Source organism: Nannobrachium achirus (genome assembly GCF_963921795.1).
Source record: "Nannobrachium achirus genome assembly, chromosome: 9".
NCBI classification, from domain to species: domain Eukaryota; kingdom Metazoa; phylum Chordata; class Actinopteri; order Myctophiformes; family Myctophidae; genus Nannobrachium; species Nannobrachium achirus.
Genome location: NC_137818.1, coordinates 4,987,708 through 5,012,270, shown reverse-complemented (window position 1 = coordinate 5,012,270; position 24,563 = coordinate 4,987,708).

Genomic DNA, 24,563 nt, shown 5'->3' with positions numbered 1-24,563 from the left:
CTAAAGTGACGTACAGATGCACTAGGAGTGGTATACTGTAGATGCACTACAGTGGCCAGTAGGGCAAGCTGTTACAGAGCCTGGGGCCCCAGGCTGTCCTGCATAGACCACAATAGTGCATCTGTTGACCACTGTCACTATCTACAGACACTACACTGGTCTACAGATGCATTTGAGTAGTCTACAGATGCACTAGTGTGGTAAACAGAACACAACAGGGGCCCACATATGCACTAGAATGATCTACAGATCACAACAGTGGTCTACAGATGCACTACAGTGGTCTATAGATGTAGTACAGTGGTCTATAGATGTAGTACAGTGGTCAAAAGATGCACTACTGTGGTCTACGCAGGACAGCCTGGGGCACCTCAGGCTATGTAATAGCTTGCCCCTACACATCAGAGCTGCCCAGTAATCAGTCTTTATTAAAGTGGTCTATATAGATAGATAGATAGATAGATAGATAGATACATATGTTCCTCCACACACATCGACATTGCTACCCTTGCCTGGAATCGAACCTGGGACAACCAGGGGCTCTTGTTCCCCAGGCGGGCTCCCGAACTATTCAGCTATGCTGTCCCTATAAAGACACACCAGTAGTTAATGTATGTGGTCTAAAACAGATACATATTTTTGAGCGGTTGTTACACCGTCTCCTATACGTGGCCGTGTGTGTATGCGTCCGTCCGTGTGTGTGTGCGTGTATGTAGCCTGCAGGCCTGCAGTACCTTTTATGACCACACATGTTAAGGGAGGGGCGCTGTTGTTCAGGCCAGGCCAGACCAGGCACACACACACACACGCACACACACACACACACAGGGGGGAAGGGGGGGGGGGGGGGGTAAACCACCGCTCAGTTCACACGGGTGTGATTTTTACATATTTTACTGGATTAAAAAACTGCATGGTTCTTACCCAACACTGCATGGGATTGCATGTCAGTACAGGGGAGGCTTTCACACATTTCCGTTCATATAAATTGAGTTGAAAGCTCAATGGACCATTGAGCTTTCACCTCGATTTATATGAACGGAAATGTGTGAAAGCCTTTGGATATTGGTGATGGCCGTTTATCCCTTGCCAAAATGTTGTCTATCTTTGAATCATTAGGCATTTACCCCACCCTGCCAGACAAGGTAGCATGACACAATTGGTTCCATTGGAAACCTGAGGTTGTCTAGAATCAAATCGTGGTATGAAATGGTATTTTGGCATGACATGTCATGCCAAAATAAAACAAGATATAGGGTAATTTGTCTATGTGTACAGAGGTGAATCGGACCGCCCCACCCGGGGTTCGAACCCAGGCCTCCCATGCGAAAGTCCAATATCTTAACAATTGCTCCAAAGGGATATCTCTATGGAACAAGGGAGATAGACTTTTGAGGCTTCAAGGCTGGGGCTGCGACTCTCTCCGCCACACTCACCCTCCTTTAGACCTCCTCCTATGGGGAAGCCGGATCCCGGTCACGGCACCATTGTAACGGAGGTGAATCAGACCTCCCCACCCGGGCTTCGAACCCGGGCCTCCCACGCGAAAGTCCAATATCTTAACCATCGCTCCAAAGGGATATCCCTATGGAACAAGGGAGATACTAGACCTTTGAGGCTTCAAGGCTGGGGCTGCGACTCTCTCCGCCACATATGCATAATTATAATTTAATTAAGATGTCACATATATTTGATATTGTTTGCAGATATCCAAGACTGTAGGCAAAATTAAAACCTGGCACTATTTTGAATTGGGGATGGGATGTGTGTATCAAGCACCTAAAGCATTCATATTAACAATTTGAAGAAAGAAAATGCCTATGTCCTCTGGCCCAATTCCGCCTATTGTATTGTCTGCATTTTAGCATTTATTTGAGTATTGATGATCCATCACTAGCCATCTCCCTCAATGCCTCATGCCAAAATGAAACAGACAAAAGACCTTATGTAAATCCGCCTATTGAATTGTCTGCAGTTTAGCATTTATTTGAGTATTGATGATCCAAAAATGTACATATTATGTCACTAGCCATCTCCCTCAATGCCTCATGCCAAAATGAAACAGACAAATTGGACATTTGTCTCAGAATAATGTATAGTTAAGACCTTATGTAGATTTTACATTCTCTTTTTTACATTTGCAAAGATTCACTATAACAAACACTATGCCAGAATAAACATACATGTGTCAATATTTCAAGTGGGGAACATCAACATTTGTTTACTACACATCTTGAAGATTGTAAAAATGCAAATGTTAGAAAAAATATATCAATAGGGTGCATGGGGGAAGAGTTGTTGTGATCCAGTTTAGGCGAATTTGAACTTTTTTTGTGTTTATTTGGGTTTTAATGCACTAAACATGATGGAACCATGGCAAATCTTCATATCAATCAATTCATCTTGCAAAGACGAAGATAAAATGGGGTGAATGGTTTCTGTCGGATGTATGGTTCAGGAGCTATGTTGATTCAAGTTATTCGTTTTCACGGCCAAAAATCCAGGACGGACACAATATAATGGTTAAAAAAAACATATATGGGACAATAATTGGATCTGGGAACATCAAAATTCATTAACTAGACACCTTAAGGATTCTAAAAAGGTAGGTTAGAAAAATATATCTTTCGGGTGCGCGGGAGGTGTACCTTCCTACCAGACTATATGTGGCGCCAAAGTTTCTGGGTTTTTTTCGGAGTCCCCCATTCTAAGTCAATGGGGTTTTTGGGCGTTGTTTTTTGCGAATTACATCGCAATCGTATCGCGGATCGGAAAGAAAAGTAATAGCACACCATTCCCGGCCGAGCCGCACATTTTGATGTATATATTGCGGGGGTGGCGTAAATTGTGCGGCAGTTATTACGTGCCGAAATTTCCCCCATTCTAAGTCAATGGGGTTTTTGAGCGTCGTTTTTTGCGAATTACGTCGCAATGGTAACGCGGATCGGAAAGAAAAGTAATAGCACACCATTCCCGGCCGAGCCGCACGTTTTGATGTATATGTTGCGGCGGTGGCGTAAATTGTGTGGCAGTTATTACCGCACCAAATTTGTGGCGTTATTATTATCATTAAGTATGGCGGATTACAATAAGTGTTTTGCCATTGCGTTGCATGGCAGGCACACTTAATTAATTAAGTATGGCGGATTATAATAAGTGTTTTGCCATTGCATGGCAGGCACACTTAATTCTAAGAAATATTAAGTGTGCCTGCAGCTCGCTAAGTGTGTGCAACCTTGTATAGCAGTTGGTGTTAGCATTAGCATTTTTAGCGTTAGCGTTTTTAGCATTAGCATTTTTAACTTGGCATTAGCGAAAGTAGCAGTTAGCATTAGCAGTTAGCCGTTGGGGCCGTGGGATGTCATGGAAATTATGTTGTAAAGTATGTTGTAAAACATTATGAAACTAGAAAAGAACATTTCTAAGAAATTTTAAGTGTGCCTGCAGCTCGCTAAGTGTGTGCAACCTTGTATGTGTTAACATTAGCATCTTTGTTAGCATTAGCATTTGTTAGCATTAGCATGTGTTAGCATTAGCAATATGGTTTCTTGTTTTTAAGAAATAGGCTCCTCCCACAAGTTCCGCAAGGCGATTACGTTGTCCCGTCGCTCCCGAGATCGTTTGTGTTTCGTTTTGAGAGGGTCGTTCCCCCTGAAAAACACGTTTTGGCATGAAACGGTTACGTTTTGCGCGTTTGTGGTGCCCCCTATGGGTCGAAGTGGAAATGCTTTTGGGTATATGTTCAGTATAGCGCCCCCCACTTGTGGTTAAAATTTGGTGTTGACTGGATGTTTCGTTTGTGATTTATGGCTACTTCTTACAAAACGGGCTCCTCCCGCTAACTATGGAACCCTGTTACGGAAGAACGGTATGGACTATCAAAATATCGTTTACATATGTTTATCGCATGAGTCCATAGATCGTGTGTATCGATTTTTGTGACATTTGGAGAAGATATGTAGGAAAAGGAGAAAAAAGTGTGTTTTGAAGAAAATTCAAAATGGCGGAAAATCTATCCTGACGCAAATGGGCGTGGCCTATATGAGGAGATGCGTCATGACCCAAGGAATCCAGGGGAAAAGGAATTTTAAATTTCCGACCCACGGTTCAAGAGTTACAGGCCAAAAGGTAAAAAGGACTGTTATAGCGCCACCATGAGGCCATCTGACGAAATTATTTTTTATTTAATCCTTGATATCATTATAAATCTCCTCTCCAAGTTTTGAAACTGTAGCCCCTATGGTTTGCGAGAAAAAAAATATTGAATGTGAGTTTTTGCGATTCCCATTATAAGTCAATGGGTAAAATTAATTCACTAATAAATTAATATCAATTAAACGATACAACTTTTCTCTTAGAAAAGTAATAGCACACCATTCCCGGCCGAGCCGCACATTTTGATGTATATATTGCGGCGGTGGCGTAAATTGTGCGGCAGTTATTAGCGCACCAAATTTGTGGCGTCATTATTATCATTAATTAAGTATGGCGGATTACAATAAGTGTTTTGCCATTGCATGGCAGGCACACTTAATGAACAAAAATGTTGCTGCTATATGACTGTCTTGTCATACTGCCATGTGAATATCAGACTTTGCTGTTTCCCGAGGATCCATTGATTTGATCAGCTGTGTCCTGACAGCTGCTTTGAGTTCAAACTTCCTGAAGAGTCTATTCTTATCGAGCTGTTAATATACAGTCCCTAACCTGTGCCTTGTTTAGGTAAGCTATTAGGACTAGTAGCTGCAACAGGCGCTGTCTGTCAAAGGGTGTTAAAACTAGGCCTGGCCTATCTATCTATATAGCTGTATGACTTGTATTGACAGTATGATACCCAGGCCACTGCTGGGGAGAAGGAGCTCTGTACCGAAGCACAAGGCTGAGGGCAGGGAAGGTTTTAGACATGAGTTGCATTGTGCTGTTTAAATGGACTTGTTGCCATCATCTCTAAATAAACGGAACATCTACTCGTCACCTTGGATTGTACCTCATATTTCTCCTTGACAGGGACCACCCACCAAGTTTGAGATTAGTAACGTGTTGGGAAGTAGAGTTATGGACAAATAAAGCTTTGGCCATTCAGAAGAGGGGGCGGGGCTAAGTTAAACCAATTAAGTTGAAGGACTCTGAAACGAGTCAAATGACACCACCCAGAAGTCTGTACGACAAACGGTTGACGAGATATAGCCAAATAAAGTTTCGGCCAATCAGAAGAGGGGTCGGGGCTAAGTTAAACCAATTAAGGTGAAGAACTCTGAAACTAGAATTGACAGAGTCAATTTTGACAATTGTGCCTGCAGCTCGCTAAATGTGCAACCTTGTGTAGCAGTTTGGACGGTGAGACAATCCGCCAAGTTGTCTGTGTTTCGTTTTGAGAGGGTCGTTCCCCCTGAAAAAAGCGTTCTGGCACGAAACAGTTACGCTTTGCGCGTTTGTGACGCCTCCTATGGGTCGAAGTGGAAATGCTTTTGGGGATCTATTGAGTATGCCACCCGCGACCTGTGGTTAAATTTCAGTGTTGACTCGACCTTTTGTTTGTGATTTATGGCTATTTTTTGCTAAACGGGCCCTTCCCGCTAACTTTGGAAGCCTGTTACGAACCAACGGAATGGACTGTCAAAATATCCCTTGAGTATGTTCTTTAAGTGGGTTCATAGATCATGTGTACCGCTTTTTGTGACATTTGAAGAAAATATGTAGGAAAAGGAGCAAAAAGTGTGTTTTGGAGAAAATTCAAGATGGCGGAAAATCTATCCTGGCGCAAATGGGCGTGGTCTATGTGGGGAGATGCGTCTTGACCCAAGGAATCCAGGGAAAAAATAATTTTAATTTTCCGACCTACGGTTCAAGAGTTACGAGGCAAGTGGGCCGTTATAGCGCCACCATGAGGCCGAGTGGAAATGCTTTTGGGGATTCGTTGAGTATGCCACCCCCGACCTGTGGTTGAAATTCAGTGTTGACTCGACCTTTTGTTTGTGATTTATGGCTATTGTTTGCGAAACGGGCCCCTCCCACTAACTTCGGAAGCCCGTTACGAACGAACGGTATGGAATATCGAAATATCCCTTGAGTATGTTCATTGCATGGCTTCATAGATCATGTGTACCGCTTTTTGTGAAATTTGAAGAAAATATGTAGGAAAAGGAGCAAAAGGTGTGTTTTGGAGAAAATTCAAGATGGCGGAAAATCTATCCTGGCGCAAATAGGCGTGGTCTATATGGGGAGATGCGTCTTGACCCAAGGAATCCAGGGAAAAAATAATTTTAATTTTCCGACCTACGGTTCAAGAGTTACGAGGCAAGTGGGCCGTTATAGCGCCACCATGAGGCCGAGTGGAAATGCTTTTGGGGATTCGTTGAGTATGCCACCCCCGACATGTGGTTGAAATTCAGTGTTGACTCGACCTTTTGTTTGTGATTTATGGCTATTGTTTGCGAAACGGGCCCCTCCCACTAACTTCGGAAGCCCGTTACGAACGAACGGTATGGAATATCGAAATATCCCTTGAGTATGTTCATTGCATGGCTTCATAGATCATGTGTACCGCTTTTTTTGAGATTTGAAGAAAATATGTAGGAAAAGGAGCAAAAGGTGTGTTTTGGAGAAAATTCAAGATGGCGGAAAATCTATCCTGGCGCAAATAGGCGTGGTCTATATGGGGAGATGCGTCTTGACCCAAGGAATCCAGGGAAAAAATAATTTTAATTTTCCGACCTACGGTTCAAGAGTTACGAGGCAAGTGGACCGTTATAGCGCCACCATGAGGCCGAGTGGAAATGCTTTTGGTGATTCGCTGAGTATGCCACCCCCGACCTGTGGTTGAAATTCAGTGTTGACTCGACCTTTTGTTTGTGATTTATGGCTATTGTTTGCGAAACGGGCCCCTCCCACTAACTTCGGAAGCCCGTTACGAACGAACGGTATGGAATATCGAAATATCCCTTGAGTATGTTCATTGCATGGCTTCATAGATCATGTGTACCGCTTTTTGTGAAATTTGAAGAAAATATGTAGGAAAAGGAGCAAAAGGTGTGTTTTGGAGAAAATTCAAGATGGCGGAAAATCTATCCTGGCGCAAATAGGCGTGGTCTATATGGGGAGATGCGTCTTGACCCAAGGAATCCAGGGAAAAAATAATTTTAATTTTCCGACCTACGGTTCAAGAGTTACGAGGCAAGTGGGCCGTTATAGCGCCACCATGAGGCCGAGTGGAAATGCTTTTGGGGATTCGTTGAGTATGCCACCCCCGACCTGTGGTTGAAATTCAGTGTTGACTCGACCTTTTGTTTGTGATTTATGGCTATTGTTTGCGAAACGGGCCCCTCCCACTAACTTCGGAAGCCCGTTACGAACGAACGGTATGGAATATCGAAATATCCCTTGAGTATGTTCATTGCATGGCTTCATAGATCATGTGTACCGCTTTTTTTGAGATTTGAAGAAAATATGTAGGAAAAGGAGCAAAAGGTGTGTTTTGGAGAAAATTCAAGATGGCGGAAAATCTATCCTGGCGCAAATAGGCGTGGTCTATATGGGGAGATGCGTCTTGACCCAAGGAATCCAGGGAAAAAATAATTTTAATTTTCCGACCTACGGTTCAAGAGTTACGAGGCAAGTGGACCGTTATAGCGCCACCATGAGGCCGAGTGGAAATGCTTTTGGTGATTCGTTGAGTATGCCACCCCCGACCTGTGGTTGAAATTCAGTGTTGACTCGACCTTTTGTTTGTGATTTATGGCTATTGTTTGCGAAACGGGCCCCTCCCACTAACTTCAGAAGCCTGTTACGAACGAACAGTATGGAATATCGAAATATCCCTTGAGTATGTTCATTGCATGGCTTCATAGATCATGTGTACTGCTTTTTGTGAGATTTGAAGAAAATATGTAGGAAAAGGAGTAAAAAGTGTGTTTTGGAGAAAATTCAAGATGGCGGAAAATCTAGCCTGGCGCAAATGGGCGTGGCCTATATCGGGAGATGCGTCTTGACCCAAGGAATCCAGGGAAAAAAGAATTTAATTTACGGTTTAAGAGTTACGGGGCAAAACGTAAAGTTGGCTGTTATAGCGCCACCATGAGGCCGAGTGATGTAATTATTTTTTGATTCATTCTTAAAATCATTATGAATCTCCTCTCCGAGGTTTGAAACTGTAGCTCCTATGCTTTGTGAGAGAAAAATACTTGAATGTGATTTCTTGCATTGTCCCATTATAAGTCAATGGGGACAATTAAGCGTCGTTTTTTGCCGATTACGTCGCCATGGTAAGGCGGATCGGAACGAAAGGTAATAGCACACCATTCCCGACCGAGCCGGACGTTTTGATGTATATATTGCGGGGGTGGCGTAAATGGTGCGGGACTAGTTACGTGCCAAACTTTGGGGAAACGCCATGCATGCATGCATGCATGTCTGTCTGCCTGGCTTAAGTATGAGCGAGTACAATAAGTGTTTTGCCATTGCAAAAGTCAAATGACTCCACCCACAAGTTTGTACGACAAACGGTTGATGAGTTAGAGCCAAATAGAAGCACAATCAAGTTTCGACCAATCAGAAGAGGGGATGGGGTTACGTCAAAGCAATTAAAGACACGGACTCTGAAACAAGTCAAATGGGGTGGGGCTTAATGAATAAGTCCCTATTGGCCATTTAAGTTCAGACACCGAGTTTTGAGAGGTTACCATTCTGCAAACTGGAGTAAAGTCTGTTTAAAGCTCAGCCAATAGGAATACAGAGGGGGCGGGGCTTCAGCAATTACAGTTCATCCCTATTGGCCAGAAAGATTCCAAAGTCCTGTGAGCGTTTTAAAGTTGAAATCACCTTGTTAGGCACAAGTATGCCAGAGTTACGTGGCGCCAAAGTATCTGTTTTGTTCTGCTTTCCCCCATTCAAAATAAAAGTAATAGCATATCATTCCCGGCCGAGCCACACGTTTTGATGTATATATTGCGGGGGTGGCGTAAATTGTGCGGCAGTTATTACGTGCCGAAATTTTCCCCATTCAAAGTCAATGGGGTTTTTGGGCGTAGTTTTTTGCGAATTACGTCACCATGGTAACGCAGATCGGAAAGAAAAGTAATAACACGCCATTCCCGGCCGAGCCGCACGTTTTGATGTGTATATTGCGGGGGTTGACGTAAATTGTGTGGCAGTTATTACGTGCCAAAATTTGCAAGGAAAATACTTACTTAATTACTTAACTAGAAAAGAAAATTTCTAAGAAATTTTAAGTGTGCCTGCAGCTCGCTAAGTGTGTGCAACCTTGTATAGCAATTGGTGTTAGCATTAGCATTTTTAGCATTAGCAATTTTAGCTTAGCATTAGCGAAAGTAGCAGTTAGCATTAGCAGTTAGCTGTTGGGACTGTGGGACCACCCACCGAGTTTGAGACTAGTAACGTGTTGGGAAGTGGAGTTATGGCTGTTTAAAGCCCAGCCATTAAGAAGGCAGGGGGTGTGGCCAAAACAATTACAGATCATTCCTATTGGCCATCTTAGTACTCACACCAAGTTTCAAGACCCTAACATGCTGCAAACTGGAGTTATACCTGTTTAAAGCTCAGCCAATAGGAGGATATGGGTGGGGCTTAAAGGGGGCGGGCCTTAAGTAATAAGTCCCCATTGGCCGTTTAAGTCCAGACGCCAACTTTCAAGACGGTACCATGCTGTGAAGTGGAGTTATGGCTGACGAAAAAGTGTTTAGCACTCTTTCTGATATGTGCATGTTGTTTTGTTGTGCATGAGGTTCAAAAGGTTGAATAAATCAATGCACAATTTCCACAATGTAAAACGTGCAGCTCCTGACAGCCCTTCTTCTCCCAACGGCAAGACGTGCTTCTTCTGCAACGGTGACGACTGCTCCGGCGTTCTGCCATGTTTTGGTGATAAGGACCACTGCATGTCAGCAAGAGGTAATATGTTGGTCTATATGGCAGGCATCTTCAATGTTTTTCAGACCAGGGACCCCCTTAGCTGAGACAGAGATGAAGCAGGGACCCCCCACTATACTGTATAAAACTGTGTTTATATAGAGTTCATTGATGGCTTCATATACCTGTCATTTAATCAGTGTTGTGTAAATTCATATTTTATGTTTGTTTACTTTTCTATTAATATATTGGATTCATGTTAGTAACATTAATCAATATGCAGACATTTAACGACTTAAACCCTCAAGACTTTCAAAGCAACTACTAATTCTACAACGCCTCGTAGCGTGAGCCGTTGTGATTTTGTTAGATCTGTTATTTTCGGCTAATAGTGGGGTGCCTGGACACTCATTTCAAATTTGTGTGAAAGTTTATTTTTCACTTCCAATTTGTAGATTATGGTCTATAGAACAATTTTGGTTCGAGTGTCAAGACAGTAGATTGAAGATTGTTTTTTTGTTTTTTGCCCTATTTCCAAAATGACCAAAATCGGAATTGTGTTTTTCCCACAACTGCTGTGTAATATATATTTTCTATTGCTATATCAAGTCAAGTGTGTGGGGAATCAATTGGAGTCAAATATTTGTTTTGAATATTATGATATTTCACACAATGAGACAATAACATGGTTATTACACTCATACAAAACAATACGGTTACATTTTTTTCCTGTACCACAATATAGTGCCATTGGCTTTAACAACTACTAGAACAATATTTTAACAAAGACAAAATAAATCTAACACCTATATACAGTCTGCTCTGGTCTAGCAAGTTCTCACAAGTACATTTGCACAGACGTGTGCATTTCATCATTTCTTTCATGCAACTGCACCGAGTGCAGGTTGGCATACAAGCACGTTTACAAGTGCACTTCACACTTTAATATATCCTTGGCAAGGGGCAGAGTGGTCCAAATGGGACCACTAATCCCATAATCAGTGGGACTGTGGATGGTCATCATGGACCTGAATGAATGAATGACATAGTACTACAATACATATTCATGCAGATACATAGTTATGTGCTGTCGCCCAGGCGCTTGCTTGGAAAACGCTTCTGTTCAGATGTTGATCCAAAGCATCAGTTGGGGGGGGGGGGGATCCTTTCCACGTCCCTAGTTTTATGTGAGAATTGTGTCATTCGAACATGATCAACATCATTGACCACTTTTTTCAGCCTTGGAGATGCTTGTGTTGGAGTGTTAGCGAGGGTTAAAAATTCTTCCATGAGGGATGTCACTTTGCGCATCACCTTGTAGCAGGATCGCTTACCCTGCCATGGATTTGAATGACGATGTGCTGTCTGAGCCAGTGAATGCATGGATAGAGCCATGCCCTTGCATGTTGTCATGCCCAGGTTTGTGGTGATGGTATTCAAGGAGATCATTCTAATAATCTTTCCAGCTTTGAAGGAGATCCAGATTTCCACGGCCACATTCAGAGCCTGGAAGTGATTTCTGTTGAGGAGGTTTCTGTTCAGGAGGAGTTATTTGTGCCAATTGTTTATGACTTTTGTTATTGATGGTGTAGTACTGAAATTGGCAAAAGTTTCTGGCAAACATTGACCACAAGAAGGAGCTGTTAAGTAAGAAGGAGCTGTACTCATTCCTTTCAAGTAAGTTGTTAACAGATTCACAGTTTCCAGATGACAAGGATGTCTACATTACTGCAGGTGATTAAGTCCACCACGTTGGAAACGTTCCACCAATGGATCAATGCAACCATGAGGAAGCTGACGCTTGTGTCCTAGTAGGCCTACATCTTCTCTATGCCCTCCAAACATATGCCCTCCAAACATCATCACTTGGGATGGTGCATACTGGAGACACAGATGTTGTTGTAGTGCTTCTGTGTAATTTTCATCACATCCAGGCTCTGAATACGGCCATCTCTCTCTAGGTCGTCCTCAGACGAGCCTTCCATCGTCGCTTCCAGTCATCCCGGTTTTCCATACATCCGGCAAGCTCGCTGGTGCTTTGCGCTCCTGCGTCTTTCTTGAGTACATCCACATATGTTAGTGTGGGACGTCCTCGTGACCGGTGCCCATATGTTGGTTCCCACAGCACCAGTTTGCTGGCTGGCAGCTCCTGGTGTCTTTGTCAGTGTCCTGCAAGTCTCATTCTCCTGGCTGCTATTTTATCGCTCACCCTTAATATTCTAGCATACAGATTCTTGTTGCTGACATGTGAACTCTTGCTGTGTTGAACACTACACGTAACATTCTGGTGTAGCACCCGTCTAGAGGTCCAGCATTTACTGCCATATAGGAGAACAGACTCTACCATCGCATAGAAGAAGCTGAGTTTGGTTTGTCGGGGGAGGTTGGAGTTCCATACACTAGCCATGCCATTAAGGGCCCTCCATGCAAGTGCCTTCCTCACTTAAAGATCTTGCTCTGTTGAGTTGACCCATGAGCCCAGGTACTTGAAGTCCTTGACTCCCTTCAGAGCAGTGCCTCCTGTTGTTGTGATAGGTGGATGTTCTGAGAGGATCTTATAGGTGATCACCTCAGTTTTCTTGGCATTGTTTGGAGAGTAGGCTGATGTCATCCGCGTAGTCTAGGTCTGTCAAGACTACTGCAGGGTGCCGTCTTGAGGCCAAGATCCTGCTCTTGTCCACTGATGGCCTTCCTGAGCGCATAATCCAGGACTATGACAAAGAGGAAGGGGGCTAGGGTGTCTCCCCAGCCAGGATGTCAAACTCCTCACTGTTGCCATCTGGGGTCACCACTTTGGCCCGTGTTCCTGCATACATGGTCTCTATTGCCCGGAGTAGGTTGGGAGGGACACCGTAGGCCTTCAGGATCTTCATCATGGTGCCTCTGTGTATTGAGTCAAAAGCCCTTTTGAAGTCAATAAAGCACAATACAGCCATCAGGTTGTTGTTCTTCTTCACCTCCTCGATCAGTCTCCTCAAGGCCAAGATCTGGGCTACTGTGGTTCTCTCCTCTCAAAAGCTGTTTTGGTTTTCCCTCAGGTGAGGGTCGATGGCATGCCGAATCCGGTTAGTATCAGCTGTGGAAATCTGGATCTCCTTCAAAGCTGTAAAGACTACTAGAATGATCTCCTTGAATACCATCGCCACAAACCTGGGCATGACAACATGCAAGGGCATGGCTCTCTTCCATGCATTCACTGGCTCAGACAGCACATCGTCATTCAAATTCAAGGTTAAGTGATCCTGCTGCAAGGTGATGTGCAAAGTGCCATCCCTCATGGAGGAATCTGTAACGCCTCGCCGACACTCCAACATAAGCATCTCCAAGGCTGAAAAAAGTGGTGACAAACTTTGTCTGTAGGCTGTACCCTGATGACTCAAACGAGGGCAATGATGTTGATCGTGTTTGAATGACACAATTCTCACAGAAAACTAGGGATGTGGAAAGAATTCCACCCCCAACTGATGCTTTGGATCAACATCTGCATGCAGGGCCAGGTCAGCTCAACTCAATTTCAGTAAGCGGTCTGAGGGGGTTCCGGGTGCAGATTCAAAGTATAATTCAGTGAAAAGTTATAATCCGCACTCACAATGTGAAGTTTAAGAGTCTTTTTGAGTCAGGCAAACAAACAGACGCGTTTCGGCTACGCCGTCATCAGTGTTAACTGAATATTCATAATGGAAGTGACGTATATATAGTCACGGTCTAATTACACAGTGCTAAACAATTGTATACAATAAAAAATAAAAAATCTACATCTGAACAGTCTTCCAAGCAAGTACCTGGGCAACAGCACATAATATGTATCTGCATATGTGTAATACTCTGTCAATCAAAATCTCCACCGGCTGTCAGTCTGTCTGTCAGTCACACGTCACACTTTTGCCCTACTCATATCTCCGCCACCGTTGCCCCGATCCATGCCAAACATTGCACACACACTCCTTGGTTGCAAAAACCCTCATTTCTCACATGGTCCTCTTCTAGCGCCACCATGAGGCCGATTCTTGCAAAACACATTTTTGGACACTGCTCCAATAGATTCTGCCCTAAAATCACACAAAGCGGTACACAGTATCTCTATAGTCATGTCATCAAGATGGATCAGTCCCATTTCCCATATTCCCTCCCGATTGGCTACCTTTGCCTTCTTAAGTTTGTGTATGCGACATGACGGTCGCTTATCTCCCGATTAGGGAGTCTTACTGGTTCATTCAGGTCCATGATGCCCCGTCCACAGTCCCACTGATTATGGGATTAGTGGTCCCATTTGGACCACTCTGCCCCTTGCCAAGGATGTATTAAAGTGTGAAGTGCACTTGTAAAAGTGCTTGTATGCCAGCCTGCACTCGGTGCAGTTACATGAAGGAAAAGTTGAAATGCACAAATCTGTGCAAATGTAGGCCTACTTGTGAGAACTAGCTAGACCAGAGCAGACTGTATATAGGTGTTAGATTTATTTTGTCTTTGTTAAAATATTGTTCTAGTAGTTGTTAAAGCCAATGGCACTATATTGTGGTACAGGGAATAAATGTAACCGTATTGTTTTGTATGAGTGTAATAACCATGTTATTGTCTCTTTGTGTGAAATATCATAATAATCAAAACAAATATTTGACTCCAATTGATTCCCCACACACTATTGACTTGATATAGCAATAAAAAAGATATATTACACAGCAGTTGTGGGGAAACTAAGACACTGTTCAAAAAACATAATACCGATTTTGGTCATTTTGGAAATAGGGCAAAAAATATATTTTTCTTAAATCTACTGACTTGACACTCGAACCAAAATTGTTCTATAGACCATAATCTACAAATTGAAAGTGAAAAATAAACGTTCACACAAATTTGAAATGAAAACAAAAAATTACATGTACAAGGAACCCCACTATAATGTTCCCCGCAGAATAGGGATGCTAGAATGGGGACCCAGTCACCAAAATGTGAGGGGACCTGTGATTTTCTGCCGTATTTTTTATTTCTGTTTTATCTATTAGTTTGGTCATTAAGGTCCACAGAATGAGAGGTCTGCTCTTCTGGAAACATCGCGAAAAAAAGTTATGGCCATTTGTATATTCACTGTCCCATTGACTCCACTAGAAATATTTAAAAAAAGAAAAAGGTCTGCTTTAATTAGCATGTGAGGCGTCAAACTAGGGATTCTTCATGATTCTGAATCCATTGCAAGCATTTGTTTTGCATGAAAAACATTCCTTGGGCTAGATTTCGGTCCCCAAAAACTGTGAAAAGTGATGAGTCATCACTTTTTTTCCCCACGTTTCATTCATGGTCATTTCATTACCATTATGTCTTACTGGTTTATAGACTTTTTTTCATTATTAACTATTATTAAAGTCATAAGAGTCATTGGACAAGCGTCTCATTGCATGCCCTTCAAGGCAGACATACATACCTGTATCAGCCTCCCATTCTGCTGTCTGCACACCTACTCTTCTCCCCCTGTGATGTGTGTCTGTTGTGTTTTTTATTGCTGTAATAGTTTGCTTTTTGTTTTTGTATTGTTTTAGTTTATCCCTTTGTGTGTATGGCGTTTTAGTGTACATGTGCAAGTTGGGAGGCTAGTTTATGAATATTCAATATGTGTATGATATCATATAAAATATCAATATTAGCCTTTTTTTTTATATATTTTTTAGGGCATACTAAAAAGAGAGATGATCAGAGGAGCAGAGTTTGTGCCATCATCATTAAGACATGGACTGAAGTATGGATAGAGTTTCTTAGTGAAGGTGCAGTCAGTGAAAGAGTAGAGATGAACTCTGGCCTCCACATCATAAAAGGAGACCAGACCCTCCTCATAATCCACAAACACTCCCACTTTCTGGACCTCCTCTTACAGGGAGGAGGACAGCAGGGCCAGCTTTAGCCTCGTAACGTCCATCCCTCAACCATATAGTCCAGTAACCATTGTTGGGGGCCAGTGTGATGTCTCCCTTCCTGTTGATGGACTCTCTGGCCACTCCTAGATCCCACCTAGTCTTCCCTTTAACCTGAACCTCATAGTAAAACCTTACTGAGGAGAATCCTTGTTTTCCTAAGACACAGAGACATAGAGAGAATCTCTCTGAGTTGTCTGGGACAGTACTCACTTGTTTTCCATCCTCAGACAGGATGAAGTTGGGATGTGCTGTATCAGGATCCAGAGTCACATCCACTGCATATTGCTGGATCCTCCTCCGCTCAGTATCATAGGCCATACTAACAGGAGAGATGATCAGAGGAGCAGAGTTTGTGCCATCATGATTAAAACATAGACTGAAGTATGGATAGAGTTTCTCAGTGAAGGTGCAGCCAGTGAAAGAGTAGAGATGAACTCTGGCCTCCACATCATAAAAGGAGACCAGACCCTCCTCGTAATCCACAAACACTCCCACTTTCTGGAGCTCCTCTCTTAAAGGGAGGAGGACAGGAGGGCCAGCAAGAGCCTCATAACGTCTATCCCTCAACCTTATAGTCCAGTAACCATTGTTGGGGGTCGGTTTGAACTGTCCCTTCCTGTTGATGGACTCTCTGACCACTCCTAGATCCCAGCCAGTCTTCCCTTTAACTTGAACCTCATAGTAAAACCTTCCTGAGGAGAAGCTTTGTTTTCCTAAGACACTGACGACATCAGAGAATCTCTCTGTGTTGTTTGGGACAGCACTCACTTGTTTTCCATCCTCAGACAGGATGAGCCAGGGATTTGCTGTATCAGGATCCAGAGTCACATCCACTGCATATTGCTGGATCCTCTTCAGCTTAGCATCATGGGCCATACTAACAGGAGAGATGATCAGAGGAGCAGAGTTTGTGCCATCATCATTAAGACATGGACTGAAGTATGGATAGAGTTTCTCAGTGAAGGAGCAGCCAGTGAAAGAGTAGAGTTGAACTCTGGCCTCCACATCATAAAAGGAGACCAGACCCTCCTTATAATCCACAAACACTCCCACTGTCTGGAGCTCCTCTCTTACATCCCTCGACCATATAGACCAGAAACGATTGAGGACAGAAGTGCCAGCAGCAGGCTTGTAAAGTCCATCCCTCAACCTTATAATCCAGTAACCATTTTTGGGCTTCAGTTTTTTCCGTCCCTTCCTGTTGATGGACTCTCTGGCCACTCCTAGATCCCAGGCAGTCTTCCCTTTAACCTGAACCTCATAGTAAAACCTTCCTGAGGAGAAGCCTTGTTTTCCTAAGACACAGGGACATTGAGATAATCTTTCTGTGTTGTCTGGGACAGCACTTGTTTGTTTTCCATCCTCAGACAGGATGAGCCAGGGATTTGCTGAATCAGGATCCAGAGTCACATCCACTGCATGTTGCTGGATCCTCCTCAGCTCATCATCAGCCACCTTCAACACAATAACACATTTTGTACAACATTATTCAGTAGAACAATAATAAACACCAGAGTTCAAAACATAACATTCATTTCATATTTACAATTAACATGTAGGCATTTAGCACTCATCCAGCTCAACCTACAGTAAACGTGTGTGTGTGTGTGTGTGTGTGTGTGTGTGTGTGTGTGTGTGTGTGTGTGTGTGTGTGTGTGTGTGTGTGTGTGTGTGTGTGTGTGTGTGTGTGTGTGTGTGTGTGTGCGTGTGTGCGTGCGCGCGTGCGTGCGTGCGTGAGCGTGTTCCTGCTGTCAGATAGTCTACACTCTCACACCACATCCAACAAAGATGTTGTAAACTGACTCACCAGATGTGTTTGATCCATGGAGTCACAGCTGGGTACAGGAGATGATCTCTGCTCAGGAACCCTGAGAGAAAGATGATGATGATGATGATGATGAAGGATATTTAATGTATTAGGATTACGGTTTAAAAAAATGTCAAGGTGACTTGCTCTTAATTGCTCCCTTTGAACTTCAAAGAGGTTGAAAACCGCAGTAATTGATTGAGCCATACAAGTGTCAATAGCTTGTTAGTGTTCTCTCTAATCAAAGAAACATCAAAGACAACTAACTCTTTGATGCCTGTAATGAGAGTGGAGGGGGGATGTGTTTGTATACACACAGACTCGCCTGATTGGCTGAATGGTTTTGAACCAGGCCACCACCCACCACGTGCCCCAAGCCTACAGCCCTGATTGGCTAGCCCTCTCATCAGGCTAGGGGAAAAAGATTAGTTAATGTGGAGGGCCAGACTTCACTACAACACCACTACCACTAGGGGGTGGTGTTGAGTGCAGTCTGGTTTTAACCAGGCAAAGGTTGCTTGGCAAGCAACCTTCACTGACGCTGTCAAGCCACGGGTTTGTTTCTTCCCACTCACGCATGCCTTTGTAGGCGTCTGTCCTTTTTTGAGGCGGTAGAGTATTGTCTTCAGACGACATTTTTAAAGCGCGCGGTGTGCATCCATAGAGTATATATTAAATAGAGAGCGGACAGCCCCGCCCCCCTCCATTCACTTCAATGCAAGTGCTCAGTGGCGTTTTGAAGCAAAAGCCAGGTGCATTCTGGGATTAATCCAGGTGCATTCTGGGGGAAATTGGTCTCTACCTAGAGACCAAAATGTTTGACGCCGAGACGTAATGACGTCACGAACGACGTCGACGTCCATTGAACCCTATGTTGTAGACCCCAGCGGCGAGCTCTTTGCTCGTGCATGTATTTTTCACCCCGCCTGCAGTTCCAGCTTTGGCCACCATCGGGGTTGCTTCAAGTCTAGCCCTGGGTTCTGGGGGCTTGTGTGCGTCTGCCTGGTGGAAGGAGGAAGTTCAGTACTGACTGTAACTAGGCAACGGTGATTGACAGCGACATGCAGTGCATATGCAGACAGGGGCCGGGCTAGAGGAGAGGAGAGGAGAGGAGAGGAGAGGAGAGGAGAGGAGAGGAGACAGCGACTGCGAGCCGCCTCACAGGCGGTCCTTCGTGCCTCTCCCTCCCTTTGCTGTCTTTTCCTGTGTTTTATTTCATTCATTATTGTTAAATTCTGTGTTGAGGTTTGTGTGACAGACCTTTATGGGGCATTTGGTTAAATACGGAACAAACCGCGTTCCGTATTGGTTCAATACGGAACGCATCTTTTAATTGTCCAATACGGAACGATTCCGTATTGGGAGGATGATCTATGGACCAGTCACTCTCCATGGAGTAACAGCAGCTTGGTACAGGAGACTTTGATCTCTGACCACGAACCCTGGTATAAAGAGGGGATGAAGATTATAGGATTACGGTTACCATTTACTATTGTACCTCATGAACTCTGCTCAATAGAGTTTGATCCACTGGCAACACAATCCCAGAACTGCACCAACCTGCCATGGGTCCAGTCAGTTTTAAGGAGTTGATCCAAGGACCTGCCTTTCCTCAGGGAGTCACTGCTGGATGATCTGTCCTGATGGACTGACCTTCACCACAACACAGACACTCAACTAAATGTCATATCGTCACTGTCTGGCCAAAACCTCTTAGCTCCATTTTTGAGGGTTTTGATTTTTTGGCATAAATCAGGGCTATTGAACACCCTTTACATCTGAGTGTTGGTTAAAATAATATTGAACCAATGGAAAGTAGTAAAAGGTTCGGACAAAACATCCTAACTCCACCTTCTGCCAAACCAGCTAACTCCACCCGATTGGCCCTCTCTTTTTTTCCATAAATATGTGCTATTGAACACCCTTTTCTGTGTGTTGGTTAAAATAATATTGAACAAATGGAAAGTAGTAAAAAGTGCTTGGGACAAAACCTCCTAACTCCACCTTCTGCCAAACCAGCTAACTCCACCCGATTGGCCCTCTCTTTTTTTTTTCTTCATAAATATGTGTTATTGAACACCCTTTACGTCTGTGTGTTGGTTAAAATAATATTGAACCAATGAAAAGTAGTAAAAAGCCCTTCGGTCAAAACCTCCTAACTCCACTTGAGCTCATTTTCCTGAAAATGAACATTTTGGAGTTAGGAGGTTTTCGGCCCGACAGCAGAGATATTCAAAAGTGCATGCATTTAAAAACCAAACCAAACATGAAACTATTCAGAAATACAAATCACAACCCTATGTTGTAGACCCCAGCGGCGAGCTCTTTTGCTCGTGCATGTATTTTTCACCCCGCCTGCAGTTCCAGCTTTGGCCACCATCGGGGTTGCTTCAAGTCTAGCCCTGGGTTCTGGGGGCTTGTGTGCGTCTGCCTGGTGGAAGGAGGAAGTTCAGTACTGACTGTAACTAGGCAACGGTGATTGACAGCGACATGCAGTGCATATGCAGACAGGGGCCGGGCTAGTGGAGAGGAGAGGAGAGGAGAGGAGAGGAGAGGAGAGGAGAGGAGAGGAGACAGCGACTGCGAGCCGCCTCACAGGCGGTCCTTCGTGCCTCTCCCTCCCTTTGCTGTCTTTTCCTGTGTTTTATTTCATTCATTATTGTTAAATTCTGTGTTGAGGTTTGTGTGACAGACCTTTATGGGGCATTTGGTTAAATATGGAACAAACCGCGTTCCGTATTGGTTCAATACGGAACGCATCTTTTAATTGTCCAATACGGAACGATTCCGTATTGGGAGGATGATCTATGGACCAGTCACTCTCCATGGAGTAACAGCAGCTTGGTACAGGAGACTTTGATCTCTGACCACGAACCCTGGTATAAAGAGGGGATGAAGATTATAGGATTACGGTTACCATTTACTATTGTACCTCATGAACTCTGCTCAATAGAGTTTGATAACAACTAAAATATGTGATGTTTTCTGTCTGTTTTTCACTCTGACCTCTGGTCAGTAGAGTGGTGTCCATCTTTGAAGTTAAAAGGTATTCCCATGGACTGTTCACTCTTCATGGAGACACAGCTGGGTGCAGGAGATGGTTTCTGCTCCCTGCTAGAAAGAGACCCATGGATGAAGTCTATTTAGTTTATTAGTGTTAAGAATCGTTTGTTATTTATCACAGGATGTGTACGGTGTAAAACAGGGGTACACAGATATAATTACATCATACAGTCCACAGAATCATTTATCTTAGATGTCAGAGGAGGAGAAGGCTGCATTTTTTTGTGTATATGAATATTTTAACCACTATTTTAGCCTCTATCAGTCACTATATTATTGTGCTGGGTGTTTCCTTGCATAAAGACACATCCCTCTGACTGTATTTTGGTTTGATTCCACTGTTTATGTTGACATTCATCCTGGGACGTTTCTGTCTGTTGGGGCGGGCGGGTAACCATCCTCATTAAGCACTTAGCATGGTAAAAGGATGGTTTACCAGGTTATTAACCACTGGCAACACAATCCCAGAACTGCACCAACCTGCCATGGGTCCAGTCAGTTTTAAGGAGTTGATCCAAGGACCTGCCTTTCCTCAGGGAGTCACTGCTGGATGATCTGTCCTGATGGACTGACCTTCACCACAACACAGACACTCAACTAAATGTCATATCGTCACTGTCTGGCCAAAACCTCTTAGCTCCATTTTTGAGGGTTTTGATTTTTTGGCATAAATCAGGGCTATTGAACACCCTTTACATCTGAGTGTTGGTTAAAATAATATTGAACCAATGGAAAGTAGTAAAAGGTTCGGACAAAACATCCTAACTCCACCTTCTGCCAAACCAGCTAACTCCACCCGATTGGCCCTCTCTTTTTTTCCATAAATATGTGCTATTGAACACCCTTTTCTGTGTGTTGGTTAAAATAATATTGAACAAATGGAAAGTAGTAAAAAGTGCTTGGGACAAAACCTCCTAACTCCACCTTCTGCCAAACCAGCTAACTCCACCCGATTGGCCCTCTCTTTTTTTTTTCTTCATAAATATGTGTTATTGAACACCCTTTACGTCTGTGTGTTGGTTAAAATAATATTGAACCAATGAAAAGTAGTAAAAAGCCCTTCGGTCAAAACCTCCTAACTCCACTTGAGCTCATTTTCCTGAAAATGAACATTTTGGAGTTAGGAGGTTTTCGGCCCGACAGCAGAGATATTCAAAAGTGCATGCATTTAAAAACCAAACCAAACATGAAACTATTCAGAAATACAAATCACAGTGCATTTTGTATCAATATTTTGATAAAAATCATCAGAATGCAGTTGTCCCTTCTTGTAAATGCAGTGCAGTAATAAGTAGCCTACAATGTTTGTCTTTGAAATGTAGTGGAGTGAAAGACATGAATATCCAAAAATACAAATACTCAAGTAAAGTACAGGAAATAAAGTACAAGTACTCAAGTAAATGTACCTTTACTGTCCAAGTATATTACCTCTCATGTTGTTTACAGGCCACACCCCCTTCCTCTCTCTCCACAGACTCACTCATGGTAGAGCAGAGACCTACACACACACACACACACACACACACACACACACACACACACACACACACACACACACACACATTTCAACCACTGAACATGCAAATAAGGGTGTATCTTATTAACACAATGCAATGCAGTAAACATGCTTTGAACTGTAGCTAAACTAATACAATAAAGACATCATGTAACTTTAAGATAAACCTGATCAAAGCTTCTCCCAGATAGTCTGGTGCTGCTAAACAGAAGCTCACAGTACAACCTAATGTCACATGGATTCTAAACAGAAGCTCACAGTACAACCTAATGTCACATGGATTCTAAACAGAAGCTCACGGTACAACCTAATGTCACATGGATTCTCAATGGCTGACAAGATGCAGCCTTTACGGCTACGCTCAAGTAGGAAACCATAGATTGGCTAAAATCTGGAAAACAAAGTGCTGATCAAATAGAATCCATTTTCTGACACTACGTCGTCTATTTCTCGCCTTAAATGTTTTGAAAAACATTCTTGAGAGCAACGTTTAGTTGTAAATGACACTGTGTGTTTGTTTACATGGCTGACATGTTGGATACGGTACTAAATTCTAGAGCCCGACCGATATATCGGTCAATTCTATATATCGGTCGTTTTGGAGCAATCGGAAGGGTATCGGTATCAGTGAATTATTCCACCGATATCCGATATATTAATTGTCTGTAACGTGTCTGCGGATAGAGCATGAAACCCTGAGTTATATAGGCCTATGTGTGGGCAATACCAGAATTATCCAGCAGAGTGCAGTATAATAGTCCAAGATGCAAGCCAACACTACTGGAGCTGCTGCCTCTCGTGTGTCGTTCACTCACCACATGCACTGTCTAACTCTGATTTTTCATGTTGCGGTGAAGGAAGGTGTGTAGGCCTATGTGAAAATCCACAGAGGGGCGAGCAGTCAATTAAATGATCTTAACTCATACAGTGCCAGGCGACTTTTAGAGCAACTTTCTCACTATGGAGTTCCCTGCCAAGCGACTTTGGGCGACTTTTACTTAGATTTTTTTTTTTTTTTTTTTTTTTTGGACCCAATTAAATCTAGTAAACATGATTTCAATCGCGATTGTGCATGTTCCACCCCCCATACAACCCCATCTTTCAAACATGGCAGCCATTTTTGTTTACATCTGAAGAAAACATTATGGCTGATAAATCATGAATGCCTGAACGGATTTCCAATCTTTTTTTTTTGTTTGAAAGCTGTGAACAGCCTGCACAAACATGGTGCATGATCTGTGCATGGGCGTGCATGATCTGTGCACTATAAATTACATGGGAGTCTATGGAGGCTTCTGGCACTAGTGCCACTCGAGGGGCATTTTAAATTGGCAGTAAGTGAGTTAAATGAATAAAAAATGATTTTTACAAAACATCGGTATCGGTATCGGTGCTCTAGCACTCTCCAACATCGGATATCGGTATCGGTCGGACTCTACTAAATTCACACAGTGCATCCTGAGTGCAGCAGGTGCTCTGAGCCTTTGATTAGGCAGTGGTCCGTTATAGAGCGGAGCGGTCATTATTCACCTATAATTCACCGCTGATTTCAGCGTTTGACAAATCAGAATCAAGTATTCAACTAAGCCGGGTAAAAACCATGCTTAACTAAAGTAAAACATTGTCCAGTGTTGTACAAATCTCATTAAATTACACAAGTTCATAATGACATTACCAGTTGAAGTTATATTTTCACTCCTGTCCGCCCGTCTGCGTCCGTCCAACAGTGGGAAACACTGCTTCTTTAAACAACCTTTAACTTCTGTCAGGCTGCTATAAATCTAGATCTAAATGACTTAAGGGCCGTTTATAGTTCCGTCTGCTTGATGATGTGTAGGTTTTGGGTGAGAGTTCGTACGGAAATGTTCTTCCTGCTCACTTCACAGAGCTCTTATTGCTGCTTGCTCTCAGACCGGAAACCTTCAACCTGCTCACTTCAAAGAGCTCAGCAAATGCATCAACGTTGCAGACTTCCTCTCCAGGGGAAGGCAGCCTTAGGCACGGTGCCAACATTGGCACAGGGGAGGAGGGTGATCACTGGCACACTGACAGAAGTGTGAGAGAGAGGATTTATATTTTAAAATCAAATATTGTTTTAAACGTGATCAATTAAATTAAGTCACCTAATTTGCAACAGATTACATCCTGCACATAATTCTACATTCATTAAAATTCTGAACTTTGACTGGTAGGGAATCTGGAGGTGAGTCTAATGATTGTTATAACAATGTCCTGACAATCAAAATGAATTTTGATGGCGTGTCATTAACATGTATGTTGACATGTCACAGTCACTATCTAGAAAATAAAAACCTTCAAAAAGGTTGGCGACCCGCTCTCCGCTCCAATTCTGAGAAGCACCCACCCAGCTGCGGACTCGCAGACCGTGTGAGAACTGAGGAGGCGT